General features: G+C 40.5%; 1 long non-coding RNA gene across 1 annotated transcript; it reads left to right on the forward strand.

Annotated features, from left to right (window-relative positions):
• Positions 1 to 734: 734 nt before the first annotated feature.
• LOC129250043 (uncharacterized) lies at positions 735 to 2,852 on the forward strand. The gene is made up of 3 exons (XR_008582799.1): positions 735 to 882; positions 1,086 to 1,272; positions 1,327 to 2,852. It is a non-coding gene; the product is annotated as an uncharacterized LOC129250043 (long non-coding RNA).
• Positions 2,853 to 10,309: the final 7,457 nt, after the last annotated feature.

Consider the following 10,309-nt stretch of genomic DNA (forward strand, 5'->3'; position numbering starts at 1 on the left):
CTTATCCTTGGATAATGGGCATAAAGGGCTGTGAACATGTCTCTAAATGTAGGCCATGTCACATAATCTCCGTAAAAGATGTCCGTGTCGCATGGTGGTAGATGAACTGTGGGTGTGAAATCCATCATAGGGACCTCTGAAGGTCTCTCTTTAATTGCTTGGGTATGTTTCGGGTTCTTTAGAATGTCCACATCCTTATTTATTAAAGCTAAGCAGTTTAGATGCATTTGATAGCATTTTTTATATGAATCTTTTATTTTGTTTAAATCGATGGCCTCGTCGGCACTATTAGGGGCTCTGCGAAAAACATCATATGCTTTCTTCAGTTTATTAGAAAGAGAATCGAGTTCAACTCTTTTGATTTCTAAAGTGTACACTGACTCGTCTTCAGATAGGGTCTGGAAACGATCATCCACGAATTCTATCAAATCAGAAGTTGTTATCTTAAAGTCTTCCATCTTATTTAAAAGAGTGAGATTTACAACCGAATGAAATGAAGGGAGTGAGTTCGATTATTATTTTGAAGGCAACGCTCAAATGAATTTTCGTACTTTTATGTTTTACAAAATTTTAACAAATATTCGTGATAGATGCCTCTTTTATGCACTAAAGGCAACTGAGAATACGTTTCAAATTTTTCCTACAGGGGGTTTTCAATTTTTTCCACTCGGTCGCTTTTTCCATTTCCTACTGGTTAATTTTATTTTATGAGTACTTGTTGGGTTAACCGTTGATATTGATACCAACAAATTGTTAGGTGGAATATGTTGCTTTGTTTTTATATACGTGTGGGTGTGTATATTTGATTAAAATGATTTATTAAAAATATAAAGCAATAATCGCCGTCGACAGAGCAACTGGTGTTATACTGCACTGTTTCGGGTATGTATGTATATTATATATATATATATGTATGTATATAAAAGTGCAAAGCAGAATATATAGCAAAATAACTAGCGATTCAAGCTAGCTTAATCACAAATTTTTTAATTTTACTTTGGAAAATTCTGATTTGCACGTATGATAAAATATTTGAAATTATTCGGGTCGTACTTACAGTTTATTTTGTTTTTTTTTTTTTGTAGATTAATATAATATTTTGAGTTGAGGTTCAAAATGGATTGAACACTTCAGGTATATTTTTCACTGCTTTTCCGAAATCCGGCTCGAAGGACCAAAATTTCGGGATATGTCGACGATATGTGGCCGATTCCGTAGAAATGAAAAATAGGGTTAATTTCAATCCTTCTAATTTATTCTTTTTACAATTGGGTATATAATATATACATGTGTATAAGTGTGTATTAATTATATTTATAATAATAGGTAGATATAATAACCTGTGGTGTGAGGTTCCTATTTAATTGGCGGTATAGCTGGATTTGGGTTCCCTTCGATCTTCCTTGCGCTCTGTGTGCTGTTAGTTATAAAACTAAACTTTTATGCCGATGTTGGTGCTGTTATTCATTCCTGCATTGTCCTTCTTTCGCCTTTCGGAATTTAAGAGGACAATGCACGGATGTGTTTGTTTGGAATAAACAACATATATAAAAATAGTGTTTATATTTTTCTGAAGATTTAAAAAAAAATATTTATTGAAGAAATAAAAAATAAAAGGATATGCCGGTCCCCACACATCAAACATACATACCATAACATATTACTTACTCACACCTTTGCTATATTTGCACCTCAGCATGCCATAGTTTTGAATTTCCTGCTCATTCTACATGATACCGAATTATTGCAAAAATGAGTCATGCAACTTGTTTGACTAGAAAGTTTATATTTGCAGTTTCAGTACAAAATAATTTTTGTTCGAGATTGTGACTCAATGTTATTACTTACTCAATGCTGTATCATTTGAATAAAATACAAGAAGCTGTTGTGAAGAATAAAGCAAATGAAGAATATAGCTAAAGAAGAGCAATTCAGCACATATGGTGTTTCCCCCAAAAATCACTACTTACAACCCAATCTTCGTTAATAATCGTTATATATCCCATGCGTTAATAATCCCATAGGTCAACGAGGTAAATACCTGGGTGTAACAATTGATGCCAAACTGCCCTGGAAAGCTTACGCCAAGGAAAAACGAGAAGAGCTTGATTTAAAACATTAATTAAATAATAACATATAGTTACAATCTCGAACAAAAATTATTTTGCACGGGGGGTGCCAGTACTGGTATCCCCTGTCCACTCGAACATGTTGCGCGACTCATTTTAGCAAAGTATGAGATTAATTCAATATCTTGTGGACTGAGTAGGAAATTGAATAATATGGCATGCTGTTGTACAAATACATCATATGTTTCAAAGGTCAGTTGATGTGTGAGTTCAATATGTGTGTTTGATGTGTGAGCTCGTTCTGATACCTGTAGCGCGCTGGTGACTACAATGCTTTATTATTTCATTGAATTATTCAATGATTGCTTTTGCAACAAGATCCGTAGATACTTAGCATCAGATTCAAATTTTGGAACCAGGATCTCCGTACATTCACTTTTTAGTTTTTATTTTAATTATATTTCATAATTACTTTTTCAAAAATCTTCATAAAAACTATAAACGTTACTTTTAATTTTGTAAATCACATACATATGTATATGTACATATGGGCGTACAGGGTTTGATTGGAAAGTAATGAGCCTTCCCGCGCGGAGCGTCTGCCAACACCGGATTTACACACGGAGACATCTGGAAGGGAGACACTGGAAATTCTCTTTTCATGTCTTATTCGCGGCCACACGGGCAAAATTGTTTTCGGCAACATTTTGACATTTAATACTTTAGCATCGTCTGGTTCGGATGTATTCTAGCACGCGCTTACATGTAAAGCAGAGAGCGTTCGACGACAGTTTTTTAAATATATGAATGAAAAATGCAAACTGGTTGATTTGTTGATTTGTTGTTTTTTTATTGAAATATATTTATAAATTCTTATACTTGAATAAAAAAATTAAATTAAAAATACTTCATATGTAAATAATTAACTTAAAATTAACTTGAGTATCTAGAAATGCAGGGAAAAATTAAAAATCAACATAAACATATCCCATAACTATTTTAAATTATACCTACTTTACTAGCAAAAATAATCGTACATTTCCCAAACAGCGTTCGGATGTTTGTCATCGTTGTTATCTTCCGTTTGATTGAAAACCAGCACATAACTTAGAACTTTCTTCCACAAAAGAAGTAAACGAATGAAGCAACTGTCAAAAATTGCTTTAAGATAAGAAATACGAATAAGAAAAGCAAAGCGTGTCGCCAGTACAGGAGACAAATTCCCTTCCCTCTTCCGCGGCCGTCCTTCACCCCCGAACAAAATGTTTCCCTTCCAAATGTTTCCGTGTGTAAATGGGCACCAAGCGGTTAACCGAATCGGCTGGTGGGGGAAAATGATCGTTGGACCTTCCCCTTCCACTAGAAACCGGTCCCAATTCACTGGCAACAGCGGTGCAGTCAACATCGCTCCGCGCGTGAAAGCTGTTTTAAAAGTGTGTTAGGATTTTGCAGTGGCGAAAATGCAGCGATCGTCATCTTTTTCGACTCTCGAGGCATCATCCACAAGGAGTTTGTACCTCCAGGAAGCACTGTAAACGCGGGATTTTACAAAGAAGTGTTCCTTCGGTTGAAAAATCGCGTCGCCCGGGTTCGGCCCGACCTCATCAGCAATTGGACCCTTCATCGAAACAATGCGCCGGCGCACACCGCCTTCCTCTGCACCTCGGCATTGGCCAAGAGGGGGGTTCCGGTGCTTCCTCACCCTCCTTACAGCCCAGATCTATCCCCTCCGGACTTCTTCTTGTTCCCGCGCCTGAAAAGAAAGCTGAAGGGGAGGCGTTTCGACTCCATCGAGGCGATCCAAAAAACTGTGATAGCCGAATTGAACGCGATTCCGGCGGATGAGTTTAAAAAATGTTTCCTGCAGTGGAAGGACCGCTACCAGAAGTGTATTGACGCTCAAGGGTCCTATTTTGAAGAATATTAGTTGTATAAGCCAAAAGGTTTAATAAAACTGCTTAAAAAACATAAGGCTCATTACTTTTCAATCAAACCCTGTACACAAATTTTGCTAACTATAGAATTGTTCCGAATTGGGCAAATGGTGATAGTTTTGCTGTGGCGAGTGCGTGCCGGAGCATATACATACATACGAGTACTATACGTCTGCCGATTTATATGTGCGTACATATGTATGGATTAAGGTTAGGGAAATATTGTCGCAGGGAATAGTGTATGCTGTTTTGTATGTGTGTTTGCCCTTCTACGTTCCCACAATGATGATATTTCGTATGCACGAACATACATACATATATATCTATTTATAAAGATAAAGCTGCGAAATGGTGAAAATTATGAAATTTGTTTAAATCGGAACCAGAAGAAATTGGAATTAAGAGAATGATAGCATTCCTCCGCGAAGGCAGGCACCTTGGCGTGGTGCGGAGGCTTTGTCGGATCACTAATCAGACCTTATCAGTGGGTGGTAGTGTGTTCGCCCAACTGGTTCGGCCTGCTTTTTGAACTATGACCAGGCTTTGCTCTGTCTCGGAACAAGGTGTTATACGGTCCGTGCCGAGGTTCAGCCTGTCTGGTGACCCAGGCCCAAAATAACCCAGTCGCGAACGAGTGCTCCGAATACCTGGCGACCTCCCGTTCTATCTAGCCTTACCTGTGCACATGGACCCCTGCACAGACGGACCTCCCTTCTCCGATACTCGCGGGACCAAAAATAAATTCGGAACAAAAGAAAAACTTTTCTTACAAGGAGGTCGGTCCTCCAAAAAAACCAACACAGGTGACTCCGACTACTGCCACAGCTGTGAGCTAGGTAGTGGTCAGACCGCCGTTTTTAGGAGCTAGAGGGGGCTTAAGCGAGAGGGCTGGTCCCAGCACGAGTACTGCAGGAGGCAGCGGGGGGCGAAGAGGCTTTAGTAAACCAGCCTCCAATAGGTCGATAGCAGGAGCTGCGGGGTTAACTCTGCTTAGGGCAAACAGTCCCTGTTCGCCCCACTGGCGCAGAGCAACAACGTCGTGAGGTTTGGGTTTGTTGACGAAACCATTCGAATCTATCGCAGCTACGACCCAGCACTCTAAACTTGCGCCCTCTTGGCAGCCGGTGGACTTGACGTAGCCCTCATCCAAGAGCCGGGATATAGGGCAATAAAGTCTGCGGTCTCGGAGTGAAGGGCTTTAAACTGATTGCCACACAACACACAGGTAAGATTCGGAGTTGCATCCTCGCAAAAAATAATATCAAAATTTTCTTGCTTCCACCGTTTAGAGCTCGGGAAAACTTATATGGCCTACGATAGATATGCCCCACGGAAGAAGTTCGTACGCTGGGGCAAGAGGCAGCCCGGAAAAGCAAAGATTTTGTTGTCTCCAGCGACGCAAATGTTCACAACATCCTGTGGGGGAGCAACGACACTAACACTAGAGGTCAGTCACTACTTGACTTTATTGTAGAAAAGAAAATTAGTGTTTTGAATAAAGCTCTGAGCCGACTTTTGTTACTATGTATAAACAGGATCCCCCTGACTTCCGACATGTTTTCTAACCTCATTAAAATATGGCGACTTTCAAATGTAAATTTGTTTTCAGACCATCGGTCACAAGAATGCCCGGTAGCCCTAAATGATATTAGTGTCGTATTCGTACAGCTGACGATCCAGCTCTTCAACTGACCATTGATAAAAGTACAATTGGAATACCTTTGGCTACGAGTAAACTAAAAACACAAAGCAACATTACCCAAGAGGCCAATAGGTCATGGAGAGATGAAGATATATGTGTAACAGTTAGATTACTATGGCCGCAAAAAAACAAGAAAAGGTCAAAGAAATTGCGTAGTCTCTCAAAGAAATGATATCTCGAAGGTCGTGGCTTGTGTAACCGGTAATTGGCTATTAAGCAGGCATTCCTCGAGACTAGAAGTTTTCTCAGATGAATATTGCAGAAGTTGCAAAAATGAGGAAGAGCAAACAATAGTTGAGTCCTTCGTTTGCAATTGTCCAGCCCTGGATATAATCAGAGCAGATTGTCTACGTAAATACTTCTTCAATTCTCTTACAGAGCTGTCTGACGTGGGGTTGGGATCAATTCTACGCCACAAAATGGCGTTTTACATCTTTGAGTGATAAGTCACCAGACGATATTTGGTAAACCAATTTTGACACTGCCGTTCTTTTAAGGCTTGGACACCATCAACAGCACATAATTTTTTATGAGCTTGCGATGTGGTTTCCCCCTTTGCGAAAATAAAAAAGCAAGATATGACGAAAATGTTCTTTTTGATTTTCCATTTTCAACTTGGCGAAAACTACGCAACGGATCAAAAAACTTTTTTACTGATTGACAGCTGAATTGCCAACTATCAAATAACAAAATGTGTTTTACATTTGTACTACGTCTGCAAATCTAAAAATTCAACTGAAGCCATCGATGAGTGAAATCCGCAATAACTTAGTTGCCAACCCAATACAATATTTAGAATTGCACTGGGGACGGCGAATTTCATTAAGCAAATAATAAATAAAGGGCATACATATGTATATTTTATTAAACTTTATAGGTAAATTCAACACACAGTACATATAGTATAGGTATTGTTGCGCAACTAAGCTCCCGCTGTTTGTCAATAGATGCCGCCAGCAGTGTGTGCCAGTCGATTCTAACATAACTTAAACGTCATAAAGCAACCTTAGTCATATGGTAAATAAACTGATTCGACACATTAGTGATTTTGTTTTGATATCATATACTTTCAGTTTTGTGAAAATGTCTGATTTTGTGCCGAATAATCGTCATTTTTCCTCTTTCATTCGAAAAAATGGCGGCTGAAGCGCATCGAGAGCTATAAAAAGGTTATGGGGATGCTGCCTTAAATGAAAAAATGTGCCCAGATTGGTTTCGCCGCTTCAAAGACGGTGATTTTAATGTTAATGACCGTCCGTGTGATGTAATGATGAATGCCAAAACCTTCGAAGACGCTGATTTGGAGGCATTGATCGATGAGGATCCGTGTCAAACGCAAGAAGAGTTTGCTTCAGTATTAGGAAATACCCGTCAATCAATTTCCAAGCGATTGATGCTTTGGGAATGATTCAGAAACAGGGCACTTGGGTTCCTTATGAGTTGAAACCATGGGATCTTGAACGTCGTTTTTTTGCCTGTGAACAAGTGCTCCAGCGGAAAAAAGGGAAGGGTTTTCTTCATCGCATCGTGACGGGTGATGAAAAATGTTTTCATTACAGCAATCCAAAGAAAGGAAAGTCATGGGGACTGCCCGGTTATGCTTCTACGTCGTCGCCTCGGCCGAATATTCACGCTGCGAAGGTTATTTATTATTTGGGGGAACCAAGCTGGTGTGATTTATTATGAACTGTTAAAACCAAGAGAAACCTTCACTGGGGATCTGTATCGACTTCAATTGATGCGATTGAGCCGAGCACTGCGCGAGAAGCGGCCGCAATAGGCGGAAAGGCATGAAAAAGTGATTCTACAGCATGACAACGCTCGGCCTCACGTTGCCAAACCCGTTAAACACTGCAATAGGAAATCCTACGTCACCCGCCATATTCTCCAGATATTGCGCCGATTATCACCTGTTCCGATCGATGGTCTAGCTGACCAGCGGTTCCATTCATATGAAGACATCAAAAAATGGTGATTCGACGATTCTTCACTTCATCAATTTTTTCGTCTGTTGTTGAAGTGCTGGGGCGTCCGGCACGCTTTTCGTCGTTCACATCTTCTCGGCCTTCTGAGTACATTTTGTACCACCGATAGGCGTTGCTTTGGTCCAAAGTAGTTTCTCCGTATGACACAGCCAACATTCAGAATGCATCCGCACACTTAATTTCGTTTTTCGCACAAAATTTGATACAGGTTCTTTAGAACATCATTTTGAATAGGTAAAATTCGAAGACGATCCGCAATACGTGCAAGAAAAGCAGCTGTCAACAATTAGCTGAACATTCAAAATGGCCAAACTCGTCGGCATGAAAATATTTATTTAAATAAATAATATTTAATAAATAAATAAATTTAAATAAATATTTAAATAAAATATTTTATATAAAAAACCTACAGAAATCACAAATGGGCAAATAAAAATGTTGCCATAGCATCATATGTGATACATTACACTTGTGCTCTTAGAAAACAGCTGCATTCCTCTGGTTACATGCTTACACAATGCATCGGTTTGTGTGTGCTTCTGTTTCTTGGGATCAGCACAATGCTGCCATTGATATTTTTGCATACACACTTTTACACACACCCGCAATAAGTGCCCCTTATATCACAGAGCACTCAAAGAAATGCGACATAAATGAAGTTTCTTCAACTGAATTTAAAGCACTGCGAGAAGGCTCAAAGCCTGCTCGAACAGTCTGTATGAGAGCACAAAATAGACATTGCAATACTCAGCGAACCCTATAAATACGGAAATAGGAACGATTGGGTATCCGACACAACAGGCAAATCAGCTATATGGAATTGTGGGATGATTAGGTCACGAATGACGAATATAAACGCAACACGTGGCTATATACGAGCCCGTGTTGGTAAGCTGTTTGTTTACAGCTGCTATCTTCCACCTAGCTTAACCCTAGCGGTAACCATACACGCACTGGAAGAACTTGCACATGACATTAAATATCATAGTCCGGTCATTGTAGCTCATTGGCGACTTTAACGCTTGTGCAGTGAACTGGCGATGCCCCCGAACCACCCCTAGAGGAAAAGCCCTTTTTGCTTAACATAGCGCTTATGAATTCTGGGAACCAGCAAACCTTCCAAAGAGCAGGGAAAGGGTCAATAATCGACCTAACATTTGTTAGCTCTAGCCTCGTGAGTAGTACGAGATGATCCCTTAGCCAGTATTACACTGGAAGTGATCACTTCGCAATACTTTGCGTTATAGGCAAACATGATAGGCCGAAGTCATCTAACTCGCACGAGGTCAGATACCGGGTTGGAACTTTGGACCCGGAAGTGTTCGAGATAATGATAGCAAATTTTACACCCACTGGAAATACGGCTGAAAAAACTAACCAAGTCATGAGGCAACTCACTAAAGCATGTGATGCAGCTATGAGTAAAACAAGGCCTAATAAAAACCACAGATAGCCAGTTTACTGGTGGACGGAAGAAATCTCTGCAGCACGCGAAGAATGCACTGGAGCAAGGAGAACATATCAGCGGTCGAGAGATACGACCAGCTTTGAAAGGAACAGACTCCTATTCAAACAAAAAAGGAAAACACTAAAAAATGCAATTAAGAGCAGCAAACGCCGGTGCTTTCAAAAACTATGCGAGGATGCTGACAGCAATCCATTTTCATACCAGCTTGTGATGAAAAAAACAAAAGCCTTCAAACCGCTGCTCACGACGTGCCCGGTTATTCTGCGCAACGTGGTCAAAACATTGTTCCCCCAACGATGGAGATCGATGCTTGGCCAACAATGACGAAATTTTGCACATTTGCAAACAGAGTAAAGGCAATAAGGCACCCGGGCCCGATGCGATCCCGAATGAAGCTCTTAAGTTGGCAATCCAAAAGCATTCAGAAATCTTTATGGATGTTTACAACTCCTGCTTAGAAGAATGCACATTCCCGAAAGAGTGGAAACTGCAAAAGCTAGTGCTAATACCAAAAGGATCTAAGCCGGCGGAAGATCCCTCAGGCTACCGCCCACTATGCTTATTGGACACGGCAGGGAAAATATTAGAGAGGCTAATTGTAAATCGCCTGGAATCTGCCATCGATAGTGCCGGAGGGTTATCGCCGCAATAATATGGCTTCCGTAAAACACGCTCTACCACAGATCCTGTTATAGCGGTTAAGCGCATTGCTCACAAAGCGATCGAAGGTTCTCGCTGGCTCTACGGAGATAAAGAGTATTTCCTAGTCACAACGTTAGATGTAAAAATGCATTTAATACAGCAAACTGGGGCAAAATCCTAAATGCGCTGGAGAATTTCCGAGTCCCAGTTTACATTCGGAAAATCGTTGCAAGCTACTTCACTAAAAGAGTGCTGCAATACAAAACCGACGAAGGAATGAAAAGGTACAGAGTAACCGGAGGAGTACCACAGGGGTCAGTGTTGGACCCACTCCTCTGGAATATAATGTACGATGGAGTCTTGCGTCTCCAACTACCTCCAGGATCCCAAATCATAGGGTTTGCTGATGACATTGCAACCGTAGTCGTTGCTAAATTCCTTAACTAGGCTGAAGCGATTTGCAACCAAGCGGTCGAAATCACAAAAGATTGGCTGCGCAATGGTGGTTT

The sequence above is a fragment of the Anastrepha obliqua genome, chromosome 6 (genome assembly GCF_027943255.1).
Source record: "Anastrepha obliqua isolate idAnaObli1 chromosome 6, idAnaObli1_1.0, whole genome shotgun sequence".
Classification (NCBI taxonomy): Eukaryota; Metazoa; Arthropoda; class Insecta; order Diptera; family Tephritidae; genus Anastrepha; species Anastrepha obliqua.